This window comes from Rhipicephalus sanguineus, chromosome 3 (assembly GCF_013339695.2).
Source record: "Rhipicephalus sanguineus isolate Rsan-2018 chromosome 3, BIME_Rsan_1.4, whole genome shotgun sequence".
NCBI classification, from domain to species: domain Eukaryota; kingdom Metazoa; phylum Arthropoda; class Arachnida; order Ixodida; family Ixodidae; genus Rhipicephalus; species Rhipicephalus sanguineus.
The window spans coordinates 171,173,805-171,197,905 of record NC_051178.1 but is presented as its reverse complement, the minus strand read 5'-3'; the positions used below and the strand labels follow the sequence as shown (position 1 = coordinate 171,197,905).

General features: G+C 51.4%; 1 protein-coding gene across 1 annotated transcript in view; it reads right to left on the bottom strand.

The window, feature by feature from the left end:
- Positions 1 to 24,101, bottom strand: part of LOC119387660 (receptor-type tyrosine-protein phosphatase N2) — a 580,933-nt gene that overhangs the window by 40,846 nt on the left and 515,986 nt on the right. The gene's annotated exons all lie outside the window — the stretch shown is intronic.

Here is a 24,101-nt window from a genome sequence, read left to right as displayed (position 1 = left end):
CTAAACGAAGTCCGAAGCGAAGTCAGTATACGGTGACGCAGGCAGCCCAAAATAAAAGCGAGCGATAATGACCGGCGCTTCATTAGAGGGAAAGAAAACACTTTTAAAGTAACCCGAACTGCGCCCCTGTAAAAGTCGTTAGCTGGTGACAGGCCAACGGTCAAAGGCATCATTCAGAACTTACGGTTACAGTTGAGCGCCGTGAATTTGTCTTTACTGCTTGCCTCGTATAGAAACGCTACACACATGCGCCCGGTTTCTCTAATTGAATTAGACGCAACACGGCGGTAAGGGTCTGCCGGCGGTTATAAAATTAAGAGTCCTCTCCCACTCGCCGTGCCTATCTGTTTGAAAGGCGAAGGAAGAAGAAAAAAAGAAATGGTTCTCGCGAGCGTCTGCACGGAGAGCGCTGACATCAAAAGACGGCGACTCGAAGAAAAGTTGCCCAAATTGAGAATGACCGAACACGAAAAGGAGCGCGCGGGAAAGCGATTAAGGGACACTTAACGAGGCACCCTCTCGGGTTTTTTTTATAATTTAACGAAGGCCGGATCTGCAGCCTTAAGCACAGCGCGGAGTTCGAAGCGATGGCGTCCCCTTTGGTACATACCTGTTGCCTAGACTCGGTAGTGTATACATGGCGTTCCAACGGCCAATAAAATTTAGAAGAGAGACTAAAAACGAAGAAACACAATTATTTGGGCTGTATTGGTAAAATTATCGCCTTGTATACAGTAAGACGAAAAGCACAGCTGATGCCTTTAGAAAACGAGTTGTGAGAAGCAAATAAAATATAAATTGTCATTTTCTTCTCGAATTATGAACTTATCACTGCATATAGTCAACAAAAGCAGAGTGAAATAATTTTTTTTAAAGTACAACACCACCTAGTGCTCTTTCCTTTTCGTACTTTCTCTTTAAATATTGTGTAAAAGTACCGCAGGTAAAAGCCAAACGCAGCGACCTTTCAGGTTGGCCAAATTTTTCATTAATGGGTAGTATATGTCCCCAGCAGGCGGCAAATTTTTTTGTGTATTTAAAGCGTAGTGTTAGCGCTCATTACTTGCGACGTGTCATAGGAACTCTGTGGGTGCTGTCTATATAATGTAGGAGGTTACGCGGAAAGATCGTTTTGGGAACCGCAGAACTTCCGCAAGTGCTAATGATGGCGTTCTATACTTAATGGCGGCGTCGAAAACGTTTACCTTTGCTGAGACTTCACGACGAATCCGCACGCATTCCGAACGTAGCGTGCAGCATGATTGCTGCTTTCCATGCACATCGACTAGACCACCCTGTCTTAAATACGCGTCCCGTTTCAAATATAAACATCAAGCCACTCTCCCAACTGAACGCGCCCCCATCAGTCGTGCGAGCGACCTCCTCATTGGAGACCTGCTACGTATATACCCTCCTATAGCATAGAGATGTGATTCTTTATTATTCTTGGTATAGGTAGAGAGGAAAAGGAGGGAAAATGGGAGAAGAGTGCTTGATAACTGTCTCTGTGTAGGACACCTCAACCAAAACACTCGTGGGGGGGGGGGGGGGGGATGAAGGCGGTAGAGAGAGAGAAGAGGATGAGGTAGTGATTGGAACGGAGGCGGGAGAGAAGCGCCCGGTCTAACGTGTCGATCGGCTTAGAACGGCAAACGAGACGCCTCCCTCCCGCCTCCGCAACACGATCAAACTGCAACACACGACCCTGTACGAGCGGCTTAGAAAAGCCGCTCGATCAGGCCCGCGCGTTGAAGGAAGGAGATCAGGGCCACAAGAGCGCCACGGCGGCGATCCTCGTAGCCGGTGGGGAACAGGAAGTCCTGTAGGGTTACACAGGGCAGGCCGTGGCGGTGGTACTCAGTTTTCAGCCGCTTCCGTGCGTCGACAAGGGCGGGGCACTCGCAGAGGAGATGTGCAACTGTTTCTACCGCGCCGCAATCGACGCAGTTCGGTGCAGCCGCTCCGCGGAGACGATGTTTACGTTCCGCGGGCCACGCCGAACCGGTCCTCAGGGTGAGGAGGAGCGCGCGATCGCGGCGGGAGAGGCCAGTTGCAGGAAGGAGAGGTGGGGCGTGTCCAGCGGCGATCCGCGCGTCCGGATGCTCTCGCATCAACTCACGGCGAAAGTTGATGCGCGCCGAGTCGAACGATGTTGCGTAGTCCGTGACCGGGGTCGCGCTGGAGTGTGCTCGCTTCGCGAGTTCGTCCGCCGCCTCGTTGCCCACGATGCCAACGTGGGATGGTAGCCATTGCAGGACCACGTCGCAACCACTCTGACGAAGTGCCAGGAGGCTCTGGGCGACGCGCTGGGCGAGCGGAGGGCCGCGGTCCTCCATCGCGAGTTGGCGCAGGGCTGCCCTGGAATCGCAGAAGATGGCCGCGCCGGTGACCGCCGGCGACTCGCGAAGGAGATCGGCAGCTAGCTGTAGACCCACCAGCTCGGCAGTGGTAGAGGAGGCGCAGTAGCTCAGGCGTCTCTGGGCATCAGTGGCGAGCTCGGGGGCGACACAGGCTGCTGCAGCAGAGTGGTCCTGCAGTACAGAGCCGTCAGTGAAGACGTGAGTCCTGCCGGCGAGGTCCTCGTGCATCCGCGCTGCGGCTTCTTGAGCGATGGCACAGCGAGGGGTGTTGCGCTTGGAGCGGACACCGGGGAGCTCGAGGGAGACTCGCAGGGGCTCGCGGCAGTGTGGGGCGGGCCAGTGAGCAGGGGGCGTCGGCTCCTCGACCACTAAGCTGTCGTAGAAATCGAGGATTCGTCCGACGCGCGAGTTGGGCACTGCACGCAGTCTGGTGAGTAGAGGGCCGGCGTCCGGGGCTCGGTGAAGGCGCTCCATGTGGCAGAGGGCGCGCATGTCAGATGTTAATGACACAGGCCACGCACGAGCTTCCGCAAGTGTTTCTGCCACACGAGAGCTGCGGGGAAGACCGTGGCACATGCGGATCACACGCAGGTAATCCCGCTCCAACGCGCGTCGCTGCACCTCCCGCACACTGCACAGTGGAAGGGCGTAATGCACTGCCGAAAGTGCGATTGCCTCGTAGATGTTGCAAGCAAAGGCGGGGGGGCAGCCGTCACCACGGGCGAGGAGTCGGCGCACACAGGTCTCGACTCGACGGGCGGCCTGGCGAATGCGCTTGACAGCGGGCAGCCACCGTAGCCGGTTGTCGATCGTGAGCCCGAGGTATCGCACGCAGCTTTGCCAGCCGATCGGCGCACCGTGAAGCTGTAGGCACGGGAGATGACGGCGCGGAGCAGCCCTGGGGTGAACCACGAGCGCCTCAGTCTTCGTTGGAGAGAGCGCCAGGCCGATGCCCTCCAAAAAGGCAGCAACGCGCTCGAGTGCTGTCTGGATGCGTTCGCGCACAGCCCGGCACTTGCGAGTGGGGCCGCGCACGTACAGCGCGACGTCGTCGGCATAGATCACCGCGCGTACAGGGAGGTCGGCCGTTTCTGGGAGGCACTTCACGAGCGGCGCGAGCACCAAGTTGAACAGAAACGGACTTAGGACACTGCCCTGTGGTACACCAGAGTGGACGGAGCGCGGTGAGCTTGTCGCTCTCCCCACGCGCACACAAAACGTGCGGTCAGTGAGGAAGGCTTGCAGATAGTTCAAGAGTCTGCCCTCAACACCGAGTGCGCGCACAGCACTGATGATGGACGCGTGGGGGAGCGAGTCGAAAGCCGACTGAACGTCAAGTAGGAGCAGGATTGCCATCTCCCCATCGTGCAGGGCCTGCTCAAGGGTGCTGACGACGGCAGCGAGGCAGTCAGCTGTTGCGCGACCAGGTCGAAAGCCACACTGTTCGGGCGCAAAGACGCCGCGAGCCGCCGCGAGCCATTGAAGCCGGTGAAGGGCCATTCCCTCCATCGTTTTCCCAGCTACGGATGTGAGGGAGATGGGCCGATACGATTTGAGTTCACGGGACGGCTTGCCTCGCTTAAGGACTGGCACAACCACAGCAGAGCGCCACTGATCAGGAAGGCCTCCACCAGCGAAAACTCGGTTGTATGCCTCTAACAAGAGAGGGAGCTGGGATGAGTCCAAGTTCCTCAGGAGCTGGTGTGTGATGCCATCCGCACCAGGAGCGCTGCGTGTTTGCTTCCTTTGAATTACCCGCTGCAGCTCGGACAGGGTGAAATCGCTCTCGCAAAGGGAGCGGATGGCAGCCGCAAGAGCAGGTTCGGGTGTCGGGAGGTGTGGGGCCGTGTGGTTCAGGGTGTGAGCAGGGGTCTGGGCAGCAGCAGGAGGGAGCTCGAAGGATGAGGCAATGAGCTCTGCGAGCTCCAACTCCGTGATTCCACGCGCCACCGCGATGGCGAGAACGGGGAAGCGAGACACCTTCGGGTTGAGCATAACTCTCATGATGTGCCAGCCTCGGCGGCGCCTGCGCGGGTCACGGAGGGAGGAGCACACGCTCGTCCAGCTGCGGTCGCGCAGTTGTTGCGCGTGGCGTCGGCACACAGCGTCCAGACGGTTGTACTCTGTCCAGGCACCGGGGCCTGAAGAGCGCAGTGCTCGCTTCTGTGCACGCTGGCGCACTGCGCGGAGGTTTAGTAGTTTAATGTCCGGGCAGGGTGTTCCAGCGGGCACCACACAACGAGTGGTTGCACGCTCGGCACAGTCCGCGATACGCGCAAAGAAGTTCTCGCTGGACTGAACACTCACGCACAGCTCGCGGAAAAGCGGCCACCGCACAACCTTGTACTCGCGCACGGCACCACGGCTGGGTTGGGACGGCAGGAGAGCGATCGGGAAGTGATCGGACCCGGCCGTGTCAGGGTGTCGCTTCCACTCGTAAGAGCAGCGATCTGACACAAGGGCCAGGTCGATCACAGTGGCAGCCGTGTTGCGACGGATGAAGGTTGCCTCCCCACTGTTCAGGACGAGGAGTCCAGCCCTGTGTATCGCGTCGCACAAGTCCCGACCACGCACGTCGGTGGTCGCATCACCCCAGCTGACGTGGTGCGCGTTAAAGTCTCCGCAGAGGACGTGGTCGCGCGAGAGGGCAGCGACGAGGGGCGGCACAAACGCGTAGCTGGCCGCGGCGACGGGGCGAACATACACACTCACAACTGAGGTGTCAACACCGCATACGCGCACCACGGCGGCCACACACTCACACGTTTCACTCGTGAATTGTTCCGTGGGGATGAGGGCGTGCGGGAGCGTAGAGCGAATGTACAGCGCGGCGCGCGGCTTCCCAGGCGGGTGTAAAGCGTCACCGCACGGCACACTCTTGCAATCAGGCAGCGCACACTGCGTTGGGCTGCTATAGCCGATGTAGCCGGGCAGCGATACCTCCTCCGCGCGAACCTTCGTTTCCTGGAAAGCCAGGACGTCGTAGCTGCGCAAGGGGAGGATCGCTGCAAGGACTGCTTGCCGGCGGCGCAGTGAGTTGCAGTTCCACTGCAGTATGCGCGGCCTAATTTCACGGTGGTAGTTACTCGCCATCACTGGTTAATGCCACTTGAGTGGCCAGGGCTGCGACACAGAGCGGGCGGACCGGGCAGTCATAGGGCAAGAATTCCATTGCAGCTCGGAGTGCTGCCACAAGGAGTGTGATACCTGAACCCCTATTGTCACTGGTGTTGTGGCCGGTGGGCGCAGGGGCAGTGGGGGTGGGGGGCACGGCTGCGGGAGCGGTGACGCCGATGGCGGCAGCGTAGGATAGGCCCTCGGCGACCGGCCGGTAGTTGCGGTGTTGTTTTGCAGGGTTGCCGGAAGCCTTGGTGTCCGATGCCCGTGCGAGGGTGAGGGCCTCACTACGCGAAATCGGCGCTGCCGACTCGTTGCGCAGTTCTAGTACGCGTCGCTCCTCTTGCCAGCGAGGGCAGCGCGGTTCCGTGGCAAGGTGTTTTGCACCACAGAACAGACACTTTGGCTGCTCGGCCGTGCACTCAACCGGGGCGTGGGGCCCTCCACAGCGCACACAACGCCGCTCCGATGTGCAGGTGACATCAGTGTGGCCATAGCGGCCACAGTGAGAGCATTGGGTTGGGCGGGGCCGTAGAGGGCGCACCGTGCGGCGCTGTTTATACAGTTCGATGTCAGCAGGGGGTTTGGAACCGCTGAAGGACACGAGTATGTTGCGGCCGGCACGGGAGCACTCCAGGATGGGAAGCCGCGATGTGATGTTCGCACGGATTTGGTCCTCGCCTATTGAAGGATCTACGTTATACACAACACCACTGCAGGTGTTGGTTGTCGCCATCTTTGCGCGGACAGGGATGCCGCAGATGTCGGCGGTGGCGAGCAGGGTATCAAAGGGTGTACCAGGAGCGACGTCGGCAGCGACAACATTGCGGCGAAAGTTTACTCTCACAAGTACAACACCCTCAATGGGTGCGAGAGAGGCGGAGATGGCTTCCTGAGAGACAGACCGGAAGGATGCCTTCCTGTCGGCAGGACGGTAGAGGACAGTGTCCACTTGTGTGCGACCAGGTGACTGGGGGCGTGTTTGGATAGAGGGCGGGGCGGCTTTCTCAACACGCTTGGGTTGTGGCCTCGAGATGGGGACGAGCGGTGCGCAGAGTGCCGTGCCGCTCGGTGCTCCTGTAGGCGGGAGGGAGGGGAAGTGTTCATGAGTCGATAGCTGGCCCAAAACGCAACTTGGCCGAGAGAGATGCTTGGGGGGTGCGCCTGCGGGGGCTCCATTTTCGGTGACAGGCGTCAAAAGAGATTCCTGCGAGGGGGGGGTAGCCAAGGCTTGGTTCGGCTGCTCTTTTTCCGCTCCATTCCTCTGGGGGGGCGCTGATACAGCAGAGATGGTCGGAGAGCGGAGAGAGGGGGGCGCAGTGGATGTACCATGGTGTGTGTCCTTCCCTGTCTCAGCTGCAGCAGCGGAGGAGGAGGGGGAGGAAAGAGGAGAGGATTCCTCACTGAAAACTGGGCTCTCCTCCCGAGAAGTCGACAAAAGGCCGGCGCTGGAATGTGGGGGGCTCTCCTGGCTCTCCTGGCTCTGCGCTTCCTGCGCAGTGTTACTGACCAAGGATAAGGTGAGGGGGGTGGGGTGGTTACATCGCACCATGGGTGTCAGCAGGGCTATGCGAAAAGGGCACGCGCCCTTCCCTCCGTACCCCCCCCCCCTCCCACAATACACACCAATACTTGCACCCCACCCACCAAGCCACACCAGCGCTCCCCTCTACCCCACCGCGATGCTACACGGATTTACAACCTCCAAGCAAAAAAAAAAAAACTAATAATGAGCTTCGCAATGGACGCAAGAATGAAAATGAAGTGACGACGTGCTGCTCACAACGGCCTGCCTTTGGTCCCCGGTCTTGCGGGATTGAATGTGGAAAGTAAGTGGTCCCTGCAATGCAATATCAGAGGTCCTCGACCGCCATTATCGTCAAAAGCCTGTGCGGAATGACGGGATAGGTCCGATTGAGTAAAGGTGTGGGGCAGCGCCCCCTTTGATGATAAGAGACGCCCCCCCCCCCCCCCCACCCCGGGCGCGCGCCTATTTCCCTTTCTCTTCCCTCCCCTAATACTACTCTCCTTCTCCCTCTCTCTTGTTTTAATTTAAAACGAGAATGCCGCGGCCTCGACATTTAAGGGCACACGCCGAGAAACATGCGGCACGCGAAAATTCGAAAACTGCTCCGCAGAGCGTGCGACCGCGCCAGGGCGTGCAAGTGTACAACAAAAAACAAGCGCACAGCGGGCTTTTGAAACGAAACAGGATCACGCCGACACGGAGGCGTGAAACGAACGAAAGGCCGCGCGCTTGCTCGCCAAAAAAACGAGCCGCCGCTAGCCGCGCCGTCGTAGAAATGAAGCTTGGCCCCGTTTCGCTTCACGTTATTGGAACAGCCATGGGCACAGGACGACGAAGAAGAAGAAGAAGTAACGGTAGTGGCAGGATCCGCAGGCAACGCGGCAAGTGACGGCAGACGCCCCGCCGCAAGGGCAATAAAGAAAGCCCATATAACACGTCTTTCACACGTCTCACACCCGGCCGCACGTTGGTGGTTTCCTTGCCCGTGCGCAGGAAAAAAAAAAGTAAAAGATTAAGGGCGAGGTGAAAAGATAGGAAATTGGAGGCGATACGCATCTCGCGCAGTGCGCGCCGCGGGAAAAAACATCCACGTCCTCGGGAAATGGTTATCCCAAGGGCATTAACAGCTGCCGTAAAACGATGTAACCGTCGACGAAAAATCGTGGCCTCGGGAGCGTGCCCGCGCGCGCATTGCCGCGCGGCGCCAATATATATAGCGACCGCCGCTCGTCACACACCTCCTCTCCCTTTCTCCTCCTCCTCGAGGCCCCCCTCTCTAAGCCAACGAAGCGAAGCGAAAAATGAGGGAGAGGGGGTGGCCCCGCGCGGAAGGAGTAAAAACAATGGTCTATATTGAATGCTATATCCCTGAAATGCCCCGCAAAGGAATAGTATAATACGCTGCATGTCAGGGGCGTTCTGAATTACGCGATGCGAGCCACTTTCAGCCTGTGCTCGCCTTTTCTTTTATTGCGATAGCAATTATATGGACAGTCTCGGCTGGATTTTGCCGTCGCCGTCGCCGTCGCCGCCGTCATGCACCGTATATGTATAAGTATGTATATATATATAAAAGCCCCAAAGAAAAATAATTCAGAAAAATGCTTCCGAAGCGCGGAATCGAACCAGGGACCTCTTTATCCGCAGCGAGTGGCGCTAGCCACTACGCCACGAACAACAGATCCTCCACGTATTTCTCCTGTTCTAAGATGGCGGTGGCGAACTTTTTTGTTCGGTGCTCAGGCACCTAGACACTCCTTCCTATCTTCGATTTTTATTTCAGTTTCTACAGTAGGCGGCGAATATCATTGCTCATCGTTTCTGGCGAACGTGGAACAAAAAAGTATAGTAATAATGTAGGGCAAAAGAAGAGCAGAACAGACATGCAAGTAAAAGCGATTACGTTTCAATTCATTGTATCGTTTCGCGTAATGCAGATAAGAGTACGCAGCTCGTGTCAGAAGAGCGACTACAACTCGTAGATAAGATAGATAGATAGATAGATAGATAGATAGATAGATAGATAGATAGATAGATAGATAGATAGATAGATAGATAGATAGATAGATAGATAGATAGATAGATAGATAGATAGATAGATAGATAGATAGATAGATAGATAGATAGAACGACTGCCCTATGTGTAGAGAGAGGTACAGAAAGAACAACTATTATTCGTAGAAAGAGAGAGAGATAGACTATAATAAAGAGAGAGAGAGAGAGAAAGAAGGAGGGGACAACTATTATTCGTATCGAGAGAGAGAAAGCGAACATTGTGCAGCTGGAATCTTCCCCGAAACTGCCGCAAAGGCCACGCAATGTTTCTAACTAGACGGCAATAAAGCACGTATCGCGTGGGTGGGAAGGTCGGGTTGCGTTCAGTTTGCGCTCTTTATGACGCCTATTTGGCGTGCCGCTATGTGCTGTACAGATCGCCGCCATCGGCGTGTACTTGAGGCTCGTAAACGACGATGCTTGTATCGGACGGCGGACTCATTACAAACATCCGCGCTCGCCATGTGTCTGCAGCAGATACACCATGGGCTTCAGGCGTCGCCAAAGTTACACGTCTCGCTTATTCTTTATTTTGTTTATTTGCAGGCGTCTTCTCGAGTCCAGACGTTGTATGTACGTGTGCGTATATAGAATGCTGAAACGTGTTGAGGAGGACGAGGAGGAGAGGCTGAAGAGAGGAGAAGACGCTATTTCTGCAGTCCTAGTTTGGGAGCACGGCTCAGCGTAATGAAACGTGCTGCATAGACAGCCCAGACCGACACTTCTTCGCCGTACGTATAGTATATACGTTCTCTCTTCACGCGACACGTATCTCTTTCGATGGAACGGAAGGAAACTGAGCGGAGGCGGCCTGTGGCGTGCAGCGGGGGCGGCAAAGTTGCGATAACGCTCGAGCGCGCCTTCTTCGTTCACGCGTGTTGCAATAGTGAGCGTGTTTCCTCGCGAAGACTCGCAACCGGCAGGTCTCCGTCTGTGCGCGCATACCAGGCGTTGGATGCTTTGAGCTCTAAAGTTGCACGTCTGGCGACGCTCTCTCGCCACGCCTGCTTCCTGAATTCGCCCTCTCCACCACCACTGGCTGCGTGTCTCATCGCGCCGCGGCGAGCATTCGCATTTCTTTTGCTCTTTTGATGACGTGACAGCGCGAGTTTAAGGTTGGACGGTAGGCTTCGTTAGTTATCTGGCCTTGCTTTTTTCTTTAAGCTGACTCACTTGTGGCGTTCCCTTTCCTACGTCCCCCAATCCCCTTCCTCCCCTTCTTCTATCTTTCCAATCCCTACTCATACGTGCGGATTTAGAACGCTCCTTATTCCAAGTGCCACCGCCGCCGCCTTTGCTGGCTCTCTATTGCTCGCCTGTGGGAAAGAATTCGTTCTACCACGCTTTCTGCGATGGGGTTTCGGTAGTGGGCGGAAAAGCCTAGTGAGGCTTTCGAGCGGCGCCGTTGGAAGGGGATGCTCGGTAGGTCGCGACGGCTCTTACGCGAACGAGAGCGCACTCCAAATGGCGCCGCCAGAGTGCGCGAACGTCGCGACTGCAGCAGCCGTAGAGATTGTAAGGAGGATGGGAGAAGGCGGAGGAGCAGGCTGGAGTGGGTGCTCTGGCTGGTGTTCGCTGCTAAGCAGGCCATTATCCTGGAATTGCCGTCGCGCACTCGACAAGCGCGCCACGTCAGTGTGCTTTGTTTGTTTGTTTGTTTGTTTGTTGTTTGTTTGTTTGGTTGTTTGTTTGTTCTCTTAGTAACGCTGTGTTTGTTTCAACCTAAGCCTTCGTGAGAAATTCCTTATCTTTTATTTTTCCTTCTCCGCCTGTCTGTTCACATGTTTATGTACGCTAGCGTTTCTTGTTCCATATAGCTCATGGCTTCGCTTACGTTGGACACAGTTGCTGTCACTGTACGTCTCAACTTTCGCCTGTACCTGGCGGAAGCTGGTGCATTATTGTTACCACCTGCGCCGTTTGAGCACAGCTGTCCGAAGAGAGAGATAGAGCGAATAGTGTTTATTGAAATGTAGAGAATTATTCCGGCATGTATGCAGGCGCCTACAAGTTACTCATACTAGGGAGGGGAATCGGGAAAAGATCCATATGAAATACATAGAAGTAAAATACGCGGTCATTATATGTACAGATGAGACTAATGGAATGATATTCACGCAGAGAGGCTTGAGCTTGTCGATTAAACCAGTGCCTTGCAGGAACAGGAAAATACATTTTGAAACTTGGCGTTGCTCTGAAGGAGACTTCCTATATCTGCTAGTTCTTGTTAAAGAAATGTCTCTTTTCTTCTCTGGCATTTACTGGAATCTGGTAATGCTGGTTCTCGGCAATGTGCACGAGACTTCGTGATATCTTTTCGGTACTTTGCATAATTTATCTTTTTAGCATAATGTAATAAGCGCTGAACATGAGAATGCCGGCTGCGATAGACCTGTCCTTCCGTTGCCGTGCAGTAAGTTTAATGCATTTATTATTTCGTCACATCCTCTCAAATACGATAAGCTTTCAATGATCTTTCCTTCCCCTCCTCTCCTCCCTCCTACTGAATAACTACTTGAACAGAACAAAGTATTCAATAAAAAAGGCAGCAAAATAGTACACATTGCGTACACGTACAAAATGTAATCTTTGTTTTTTTTTAATTTTCCTTACGACGAAAAATTTCGTGTCTTTAATATTACTCTCGCACTCTCATTTTCAAAAAGCGCTCGAGGCAAAGATGGTTGAAATCCGCGAGCCTCATTGACTCCATTATAGGTACGCAACCTTGCGGAAGGGAACCAGTCAGGATAAAATTATTCGATCTAGATTGTGTCCCGTCACGATCGAAAGTGTCCACGTGGCATCAGGATTATATCCCTTTGTAAGGAACCCGTCACGTATAGGACGGCTTTTGTCATAAGCGCAATATTTTCCGTCCACACGGTGACCACCAGGTTAATGTCTCCATTACTACTTGCAAAACTGACATTTTCTTTGATTAGTTTGTGCTCAGTTATCTTACAAAAAAAAAAAAAAAGCACCTCCCGTGTTTCATTAACACCGAAGGAGCATCGTATGACGATGCATAACCACATTTGAAAACAACCTATACCATTAATGGATTCGTTATCAGCTAAAACACTCTTCTTCACGTTTTCTTTTTATTGTAATCTTACCGCTGTTTGCAGTCTCGTTATTTCTATGACCCGCCCGCGCACTTTGCATGTTGTAAGTTCTCCTTGACGCTATTGAAGTCAACTATTCCTGAATAAACGATATACTGGCTCTTTCTCGAACTCAGTATAGTAACACAGTTATGTATATTTGTATTCATAGAGGAATACTTCCCAACTAAATTAGACCCTCAGCTCCCAAGACGTATCGACGCACTCATACATCGCCTAAGACTTGGAACTGCTTACACAAAGCACTTTTTATTTCGCATTCACCGCGCACAAAAAGTCAACATGTTAGTGCGGCCGCGACGACGAGGATGTGCATCATCTGTTGCTCGACTGTCCCAAACACGACACACATAGACAGCGACTCGAACAGGAACGCCACACGCTGGACTCTGAGCGAACGTTTCCGTTGGCGAAAATACTAGGCCCATGGCCGTCTAGGATAAACCGCAAAGCAATGAAAGTGCTGCAACGTTTTTTTTTTTGAAGACACCAATATTTGTGATGAATATTGAGCGGACTACATTGAAAGTGTGCACCGCGACTGTATGTGTGCTCTGTTCAAACGAGGACTTTTGGACTTGCCAAATGTAGGAATGTATATATGTATATATATATATTATTTCTGTTTCTTAATTTTTATACCCTAACAACCGAATGGAAAGGGGTAGCCGTCGCCAAGCAATGGTGACAACAACTCCTTCATTTACTTTTTATTTGAATAATAAAAATAATAAAAAGAAATCTACATAGTAGCAGCCACAGAAAATTGACATATCGAAACGGCTATATTCTCTAGCGATCATGGCGCTCTTGTGAGCGTTTTGACAAATATAATAATGTCTCCGTCACTTTCTATTCCATTACACTGATAATCAGTAAACAGACCTTTTTTTTATCTTTCGCATTCCGTGACAAGAAAGAAACGAAGCAACGTGCGGAACAGCGAAACGCAATCTCCGCTAATACATCAGCGCTTAATACGAAAAAAAGCAGAAAAAAGAAAATACGCAGAAAGCTGAAATGAACGGACGGGGTGATGCGAGCGGTATGAGAAAGGAGAACCCGTCTGCAATTGACAGTCTCCGACAGGCGTGTTCGGAACAAACCCGCGGGAGAAATCAGGTAAAAAAGTCGTACCCCTTCTCCTCCTTCCCCAGAGCAGGCCACAAAGTTTCGCGATACCGTTCCAAGAAAAAAAAATAGTGAAGCGATAAATCTTCAGAGCCAATAAAAATTCGAAGGCGGCGACGTACAAATAAGGCGGATTTATTGTCATCCGGAACTGCAGCGCCGCGGTTTGGAGGTATACAGCAGAAAGGGAGCGGAAGCACAGTGGTTATAGACGTAAAAAGGAGACGAGATAAAAAAAGAGCACACAGCCGCGGGCGGCGGTCTCAACGCGACTGCTGCTACAATCCCGTTCGACCCCTGGCGGCGCCCGTTACAAGTAAGACAAGCCACTGGGGGATTCCGAAATCTCGCACTATTTCCACATACCTACTCTCTCCTCCTCCTCCTCCTCCCCCTCTTTCATTCCATCACCTCGCCGGCGGTCCCTCCCGGCAGCTGCCTTGTCCGGGGAAGTCGAACACGGACCGAGTTTTTCGAACTGTTTGCCCGATTTATTTCTCCTCAGCGGCCGAACGAATTCTCGCAAACTCCCACTGGGCTGAGCGTGGGACACGGGGCAATAGAATGAAGAAGAAAGGGCGCCGATTTGATGGAAAGAGTGTGGACAACTTTAAAAGGATAGTTAAGGGAAGAGAACAGAAAGAAACAGCGATAGATACGAAACCGTTTTGGTTGTGGACTAATGCAAGAAACCAGTACGAGTGTAAGAAGCGGTAAAGAAAGCAAGAAAGAAAGAACGAAAGAAAGAAAGAAAGAAAGAAAGAAAGAAAGAAAGAAAGAAAGAAAGAAAGAAAGAAAGAAAGAAAGAAAGAAAGAAAGAAGGAAAGAAGGAAGGCCTGTGAACATTTATGACGTGCGGACGTAGTTGTTGCGTGGGCTATCTTGAAGTACCGGGATTAGGAATGTGAATTAATGTCCACTGATGTATAAATTTTGCAGTTCTCTAGTTACTGACAACTTTTCGCTACAGACTAATATGCAAAAGAGGAGTAGCCGGAGCCACACCTAGGCACCAACCTCTTCTTAAATACGTTTAATAATAATTAAAAAAAAAAAAGAAGCCGTAGCTGTAAGAGATCTCATGAATACCATGATACTTTATTTGACTCGACCCTCTGACCACGTTTTGAGGATACACAATTCTTTTTTCTCAGCGTTTATCGAGAGCTCCTCAAAGCCACCGAAGCTTCCTTTTTCAAATTTTTAGATAAATACGTTTACGTGGATACATTCACAGTATTTAGGATAATCTTGACCTTGACCAGTCACCTTCGCTAATAACATAATAACACGAAAATTTTCGCTTTCGAACAGTTCGTGCGGAAGAGGCTTTTACGAATACGGAAGGCCTGGACGTTGCGACAGGGGAGGACAGTTTCGCACTTGACAGGCGCCAGAGCCATGGTGTTGGAAACACCGCGTATGTGCGGTCCGAAAGCCATGACATAAAGAGAGGTTAATGGAGACGATCTATGGCTGCTGTTACGGCTGGTCTATAAAATATACTCGGACCCGCTGGCGTCATGCTGCATCGTAAGCCTATAGAAAACATATTTTATAGCTGCGACGATCACTGCATCTTTGTCATCGGTGAGGCTTATCATGGGAGGACATAGCACACGAGGAAGTTATGGATGGCAGCTACAACCCGAGTTTATGATGGCTAACTTTATAACAAGCAGCTTGGGTTCGTGTCGCGATCATATAGAAGGAGTTAAAAGCGTCGCCGGGCCGTTTTAATTGTCCTAGTGTCCGTCGAGTATGCCAGAAAGAAGCAATCAATGAACCTCATGCTGTCTTTTTTCGCATCCCAAGCCCCGTTTTCAACTAATGGTGCCATTACATAAAGCCACACCTTCCTATTTAGTGGCAACTGTGCGCATTTGAGAGCCCATTAGTGTACGTAGTGCTGATAAGTTTGGCACTCAGGACTACCTTCGTCAACTAGAGCTAAGCTTTGTCACTGCCGACACCCGAACTCCGAATAAATGAACTGCGTGCTACCTCCTTTATGTAGGTTACAACATATGTTCTATAAGCGTAGTACAAAGCTACAAATTTGTTTCTTTAGGAAGAAAGCTTTAGAGCAAAAGAAAAATTCTAGTTAGCAGACGAGGACCCATATTCACAAAAACATGTTACGCTAGAATTGCTCTTAAAGACAGTTCAACCACTACTGATGCTACAGACGTGTCCCTTACGAAGCCATCTGGCCAATGGAAAACACTCGCGAACTTGCGGAACGTTTTGCCAACTAAAGATTTGAGAATTCGGCCGTGCGCCAGTTCTTTGCCTTTGACACATTTAGTGCTGCGTAATAATGGATCGTTGCCAACATGCCCACTAATTCCGAAATATTCCATCTGCTCCAGCGGTCGAACCCAAGATCAATAACTTCCTAAAGGTTCATCCGTCGGTATGTCTGCACTGGGGTTCCCGAGGAGCCGTGACGATACGTGCAGCGACCATCGCAATGTATTACGTATCACGCATAAAACTCTACGAGTACTCCGTGTACAATTTCCTTTGTAGGCAAACCTCAACGCGAGGCACACCGATAAAACAAAGCGATCCTTTGTTTGTTAATCTTCGCATACTCATACAACAGAACAGAAAAAGAAGGGTGGTTGCTATAGATCCTAACATTCGCACCGCTTTTCCATGTTGCGGAACGCGTGCGTATCCGTACGAGACAAGCAGGGAACAGCACCATCTGCCAGCGATCGGCTCACCGCGTAGGGGAACGTCGTTTTTCAGCTGTTCATTCGATAAGCTTCGAGGCAGTCTATCACTTTGTTACGGGGATATAAGAACGCGAGCGAGTTGTTTCTAGCGCGCGTCGCGACGTGGGGCCCTGGACCTCCTTATTGATGAACGCGCACCACGCAAGCCGTTTCTCACGCTGCGTTAAACTGCGTGGAAGTTCGGGGGTGGGGGTGGGGGGGGGAGCGTATGAGCCATACCGCTTTCCCCTTTTTTGTTGTCTTCTTCGTATCAGGTGCTCCAAACGCCGGCAATGTTTTGTTCGCTCTCTTTCTGAAATTGTGCCAGGCAGAAAGGTGCACCTTGGCTGTGGAAAATAGGCTTATACTGTTATCGTTTCGAGCAATTTAAGAGAGCGGAGTGGGTGATCCCATCAGCGAAGGGGAGTTGGGCCCCGATTTTCGTAGACGTAGGGAATGGGTCGACAGAGTTTTTAAAATGACTGGTCCTTCAACGCGGAAGTTGGAAAATGATATTTTAGACAAAAAAGAACACACCAGATATGCATACCTGGTGCTTGCTCTCCGGCTGGGGAAAAAAGAAATGTATGACCAAGACTGAAAATGTATGACCCAGATAGCCAGATTGAGTTCGTCTTGAATAAACGGTTGCACGGGCTGCTACCACAGATTCCCTATACAGTAATAGACATGGCAACATGTACAACTGCCTACTAAAGTGGCGTGGTGTCGCCGAACATGAGTCGCCTAAGTACACTTAATTGCGCTTAACAAATATTTATAAATGATGTATTCAATTAACACGCGTGTGCATAGGGATTTATGTACGGCACAGAAAGCATACTCTAATGAAGTTCTCGTCGGCACAGTACGAAACAAGTCTTTGTCGTCTTTGTGTGTATAGTAACGTACTGATGCAGATCACTTTCTACTACATTAGATCACGCTTTATGCAGCCAGTTTACAAGGTCACACACGTGGTTGCTGTGTTCGACAGGACATTAAGCAGCAAGTGTGATGAGCAACAGAGCTCGAGCACTCCCGCTGTCGTTCGAAGGAAAAACACAAAGAATCTCTGCGCCTCATCTCAACCTTGCGCTTGTTGTGACTGTTTGCTGCTCAGCGCTGGGCCCTATACGTGGATGGGCGTACTGGTGAACGATCCTTGTCACACAAGTGTTACAAAGGAAGAATGAACCCTCTGATATTTTCTAAACGCATTAGCAAAGCGCTTCGTGGTCAAATACCTATCGCGGAATAAACACCGAGGACGGCTGCTGAATTCGAAGTGAATATATGCGTGAACCGTGCCGTCAAACAGCGCTAACCAGCAGCAGCGCAGTATATAGTGATCGGCGCTCGTCATCCACAAAAGACGGCAACACGAAAGCGTTATATCAAGTAAAGACACACCCCGTAGAACGGGCAATCGATACTTCATCTGTCGGCTGCCAATACCAAGCCATAGCACCTACAGCACGTTGTTAAAGAAAGCGAACGGGGAGAAAGAGCGGGTCATTACTTTACCGGCATCCATTTCTTTTCCTCCTCTACTATTTTCTTTGCTCTGTCCTCTCTCTCAACTCCCAGGAGAGCGGTAAGCGGACAGATTATTGGCTTGTCAAAAAAATAGTATCGCTGCGAGGTAAGCCGTTTTTCTCGGTATGGTAGTGCGGGAAGCAACACTTTGTAACCTTCCGCAAGCGGGGTATCGGTTGAGTTGCGGCGTTGATATGGCGAGGCTGCGGGGCAGTGGAGGCCGGGAAGGGTTGGGAAGGAAGGCAGGACGCTGGACTGAACGTCAACGAGTACGGTGACGGCAGCGCGCTCTCTAATAAATTGAGCCGAGGTTAGCGGTTAGCCCCGTGTTTTCTTTTTACGGCCCGACGAAACGAATCCCGCGTTGTGGCAGCCACCTACATAGCAGTGGCCCTGCCTGGGGAAACGTGAACCGTGCTGGACAGAGTGATGAGACGGGAAATATAAAGAGAGAACGAGCGAAGACAAAACAATGGCATAAAGAAAGCGGGAAAGGAACGAAAAAAAAAAAAAGAAGGAGAGAGACCAAGGTGAGAAGTGAGAAGCGGCGGCCCGAAGAAGGCTCCGGACACTATCCACTCATACATCACCCGCCGCCCAGAAGTGGGGAAATGTTCCGCGCTTCGGGCCACGATCCCCAGGAGAACTGTCGTATATATAGGAAAGAAGAGAGACAGCTTCGGGAGAAAAAAAAAGGGTGGCAGAAAAAGAAACGAAAGGATGAAACTTGCAACGCGTGTGACACGGCGAAAAGAATGGGCGGTGTTATGAGAATGCAACACGAAACTGAACCACTAGAGAGAAAGAGAAATAAAAACGACAGCTACTAAAAAAGGGAGGATGGGCCGAGAAAAAAAAAGCAATAAGGGATTGGGAGAACCAGGCCCCGAAGCGCACGCGCCCTATTGAAAGAAGGTTGCGGCCGCGGCCCGTGGCAAGCCCCCGTTAATCTCGGCGGCGGCAGATTTATTGACAGGCCGCTGGTTGAGACGCGCTCGAGCGCTCCATGGACGAGGAGGAAGGAGAGGGGGAGATCTAGCTCGTTTTCTCTCCCGCTTTTCTTCGAGTTGCCTCTCGCGCATCTAATCGCACGTTCTCCCTATCGGGATCCAATGATAAGAATGTCAATAAGGCGAAATCACGTGAATATACAAAGAAAATGACAAAGAGAACAAACGGGCAAAATGTCTAAGGCACACTCTCTGTGGAGGGAGGTTTTCGTTACAGCACACCTGTCAGCAGCGGCAGGGAGCATAGTGATCTCTGATATTGCATCAGTGTGCTCACGAGTGCTTGCTTTTGCGCGAGCACGAAATTTGGGGCGAAGAAAGCTGTTAATACGGAATTAATGCTGCAAACTATTACGAACAAGATATCAATTTTTAACGCAGTGATTACCTTGACACGACGTGGGAAGCAGGTAGAGGGGCATAAGACTGCGCACTCAGGCTCAAAGATTGGCAGTGTAGCTGCTATCTGAGCACGAAAGTTCGAGACGGCTCGCAAAGTCTCGCGGTGACGCTGGAATACCTTTGCTTCAACAAATGAGAAAATAAAACACACTAAACGAATGTTTCGTTCGTGATATGAGGGAATGCGGAGACGTGGGCATCAGCGCAGACGTTTAACGAACGCGCCTTTCCCAGTGAAGAGTTGGCGTTTGTTGCTTGAGTACAGTGGCATACATGTTTCGCATTATTATAATGACTTCGAGATAGTTAGTGAGAGATAGAGAGAGAGAGAGAGATAGAGTCCTCACGAAGAAAAAGAAGGCCGTCATTTTCTTCCGAGATGCAAGCTCGTTGAACTTCCGTGTATAGTTGCACACGCCGGCATTTTGCCCCTGCTTGTACTATCTGTCCGCTCAATGCGCGCCCACGAATCCTCGCTTGTTGCAATGTCTGAGAAGCTCCGAACCTATACCAACACACTCCTTATCAAAACCAATCTGTGAAGGCCACTGTTACGAACCAGAGGCCGCTACACTTCACCGTTTCCTATAATTATTCCCTCACTGCCTTAACCAGACGTAACAACACAAGAGATGGAAACGAAGAAAACGATGAAAAGATCAAAGAAGCACGGGGCGAAGTACCAGCGTCCGTACAAGTTGGCGTATATGTAACTGGAATGATAGAATAGCTACGCTACCGTCAATAATGGCGAGGAATCAGAAAGGAGAGAGAGAGAGAAAAAAATACAGGAGGAAGAAGAAGAAGAAAGGGTGAAGACTCCTTGTATGGTCCCGGAATCGAAGCCGTGCTAGTTCATTTAGACGGGGCCCGTTTCAGAAAGGGACGAAGCACTGCCGCGTTTCGATCGGGGTCGAGGCAAGAACGGGGTTTCGGGTCTTGGGCGAAAGAACACAGAGTCAAGCACCGGTAGCCCTCGGGGCTCGATAAAGGCCGCTGCCGAGGGACTCCCCCGCCAACTTCCTCCTGTATTGATGTTTCACTCCCGTTAATTGGGGAGGGGGGCAAGTCCCCGAGCTGCCACTCGTGTAATCCGCCCCCGCTCCCCAGTGGTGGACTTGCGAGGAACACGATATATATCTATACAACACCACGCTGCGCAGGCGCTACGCAAGAAAACTTGCCGCGCGCACCGCAGTACAGCGATACGGGACTGATACTTAGAGTCGATTCTGCGCTCCCTTTGCCTCCCCCGGGTCTTCCCGAGTCGGAATCCCGCAGCCGAGACGACGAGGGGTTACGCTGCACCTTAGCATAAATGCTCGGGCTCCATCGCCAGCAGTATACTTATAGACTGGAATAATAATAAAAAACCTCAATAAGCTAGACGCTTGCTAGAAAGATATAGTTGCTTCCTTCCCGTGGTTTTCACTTTCTTAAGATGGCCTTGATCTTTCTCTTTCCTTTCTTTGTCTTATCCCTTTTCATCAGTCCCCAATATTGCAGGGCCTGTTGTCCACCTGACCTTATATCGGCTATTGCTTCAGAAAGAGAGAAAGAGAGAGAGAAATAGAGATAGAGGCTTTCATTTTCTCAGCGCTTCTTATTGACGGTGCACGATGGTCGGGTCCTCCAGTTCGGGGCTTCAGTTCGCCTACGTCGTGCTCTCGCTGCCCGGTCTACGTCAGAAGCCAGAATCGCCTTTCTTCAAAATGGCGCTGGAAGTCTACAATGTATATACGATACCGTCCAGTCTTGCTGCCCTTTCGCCATGCCATGGCTCTATGCTTCACAGAAATGCGGCTCTAAGACGTCACCTGTACATACACCATTCGGTCCACTTGCTTTCCAGTAGAGAGCATTGGCTGTCCCTTCTCTCTGGAAATGTGTTTGGCCCTCTTGCAAAACAGCATGGTGCGCCTAGAATTTGTATGTACTGGGGATTACTGGTGAATATAACTAACGATCACGTGATGCGGATAAGCCGTGCGAGCGAGAGAAATTAATAGCATGACACTGTTCCTCCAAGTGCACATTCCCTGTGCACGCGCACAAAAAGGAAGGTGTGGCTCCTTTAGTGCATTCGTTCTATCCAGTTGACAGCATTTCCTTTCGTGAAGATATTCAGCCGGCGGTTCTCTTTGTCCTAGCCGTCGTGGCACGGGATTCTAGTACGCGTGCGTGAGCTTCTGCCTCTTTGCAGCGAAACGCCTCAACAGCAAACGCCGCTACAACAAAATCATCTGTACAGCGATGAATTCCACCCGTCTCAGTTGTAATAACGGCGTTACAAGGCGCCATCGTTACTACGAAGTAGCCTGTAGTACCACTGGGTATTGGGAGGTACCGAGAACTTCGTTATAAATGCGTTATAAAGGCGTGTATATGCATGTATATACATCATACGCCCTCTTAAGCGGTATGAGTGAAAGCGCCAGCTTAACAGCTCCTGCCAATCAAGGCGGCTCGTTCCCTTTGAAGCTGCTTCATTGGCGTGACAACTCTCGCGCCAATTCATACGGAACGCGCGCTTGCGCGTGTTCCCTAAGGAAGAGCCCAGTGAAGTAGGGCCGCCGAGCTAAAAGAGAATAAAAATAGCGGAAAGCAGGCAGGCAGAAAAGGATGGCAGCGCGCGCAGTGGGGAACCGCCGGTCCCGCCTTCCCGCCGTCGCTCTGTCGTAATTATCCCGCCGGAGTGAGCACTAATGGCGCGTCGCATTCGGCACTTCCTCCTTTCGAGTCAGGCTAAGGGACAAGACGTAAGGAGAGGAAAAAAAAAAGAAAGGATTGCGAGAAAGGGAGCGCGAGAGACGGGATGGGGCAAAAGAAAAGAAAACAGTCGACGATTAGGCGAAGAGCGGAGCAGCCCGAATATCGTTAAGCCGCGAAGACGCGCTAGCGCGAGCGGCGGCGGCGAACGAAGCGCGCGTTCTCCCGCAACGGGAGGCAGTGGGGAAGAAAAGGGAGAAAAAGGCAAGCGGCGGCGGAGATAGAGCAAACGGCGCCGAAGCCCGGGTGCGCAAGCTTCGTCCCTCTACTCCCTTGTGTTCTCGCCAACTCCCACTTCAGTTTCCCGTCGCCTCTTGGTTTTTTCCCTCGCTCACAGCGTATAAACCTTTTTGTTTCGGCTAAAGACAGCGGTTGCGGATGCGACTGGTACGAAAGTACACACCGCCGAGGAACGCTCGCCATTCTTAGCGAGCCGAGTCAACGTCTGACTGCTGTCCAAGTTAAGAAAAATATATATACACTATACACTTCGCGGCGGTTTAGACTCGCACCGTTCCCGGTGTTCTGGTCTACTTGAAGCCTTCCTCGCAGTCATGAAATCTGCGGGACTTTTGTTGTGTGATGGCTCGCTTCACCTGAGAAAGTGTAGATAATTAGGTCACGTATTCGCCTTTCTTCGGGCTTCAGCCGGAGGTGACTGCCTTGGGATTGACGAAATGTCATTACTCGCGGTGTGAAAGGTGCGAGGCTAGTCCCATCCACAAAAGTCAACGAGAAAGCGCGCCATAATTACCAGGGTATGCAACCAGGTCACGTCGATGTCAACCGGAGCAAAGGTGTATGAAAGAACGAGTAGCACTTAGCAGCAGGAACTGCCACATGTGCGCAGGTCTTCTACATAGTTTCCATAATCATCATCATTAACAATATCGTCATCGTTGTCATCTCTCCACTAGAGGCCGTAGGCTAGCTCCGCCATTATTAGCTGCCTCCGCTTCGAATCAGGTGACCGCCATACCATACCCGCAAATCGTCCAATTCGTCCCTTCAAGTAATAGTGTGATGGTCTTCATTGTCTTTCATATTGACGGCCCTTTCAGCTACTCTTAACAGGCTTCCACTAAACGTGTCTAGATCTATAACTTTGAGTACATGCTAATATTTGATTAGAAAAATCGGCGACGCCAAAATCAATTAGGTACAACAGGCGAAGCTTTCTTCGATGTTGATCGACACATTTTCCCTCTCACTTTTCCTTCTCTCCTTTTATGAAGCCCAACGCTTCGTGTTCTGGGTCGAATTCGCTCACTTAGCTGTTCAGACTTGTGCACTTTTCTCTTTCTGTTCGTCTACTCGGGTCATTAATTATACTGATGAATGGCAGCGGTGGTGAAGTGGTACAATGTCGGCCTCCAATGCGCGACGTATTGGGTTCGATTTCCAATGCCGTCATGCACCCAAAAATTTGTCTATTTTCCAAGGTTCCCTTTAAAGTGTACCTGCTTTGCGTTAGCAAACATGAATCTGAATAGAAACCAACTAGCCCAACTAATTTCCCCGCTTGAAGAAGAGTCCCAAAAAGATTCATTTTAAAATGTAGGAATGGGGAGAGGGGTATAGTTAGAACCATGGAGGAAGGAAAAACTAAGGAGAGGCCCTATCGTATCCCAATGCATTGCGAAAAGTGTGGCGGAAGTGACGTCAGATTTATGGGGCAAACAAACCGGTATGGGGCAAACAAAACAGCAGACAACCCGCGGCGTGCTCTCCGCGGTGGTTCGCTTCTGCTCGAATCTGTAGCTGTAGTCCTGGCGTAAACTTAGCGCGTATTGTGCAGTTCGCACGCAGTAAGATGTTGCAAGCAGACGTTTACCAGGCTGTTTGTGCGTGGCGGGCCCGAGCGCTGCGTGCTGAAATTCTTCGTGGAGCGTTTTTGTGCAACAGTACAGAAAGTACCGGTACGTGCTGTAATCAAAAACATTCAGCCCCTGCCTCATCGTATTCGAACTCACCTAGCAGGGACTTACGCGTTCTGCTGGGCGTTAGGCCTTTCGTTTCCTTTCTCGTAGCCCGATTTCCAGACCTATTGCCCGATTAGCGGTTCTTTGTTCGTGTATATGGAGTAAGCCTAGTAGCAATTCGGCGCAACGCCAACCTATAGTTGACGTAACTTCACGTCGAAAAGAGGACACCGCTGTATTGTATACGCGACCGTGCATGTAAAGTTTGTAATTCCAGTGCGCACACAACACAAGCACGCAGCGAGCGCACACCGCAATATACATACATCACATAGTCCGATAACAACAACACAAGTTTATTGCCCTTTCGTTTGAACGACACAGCCTATAAAACGTACGATGCCTTCAGCGCATGGT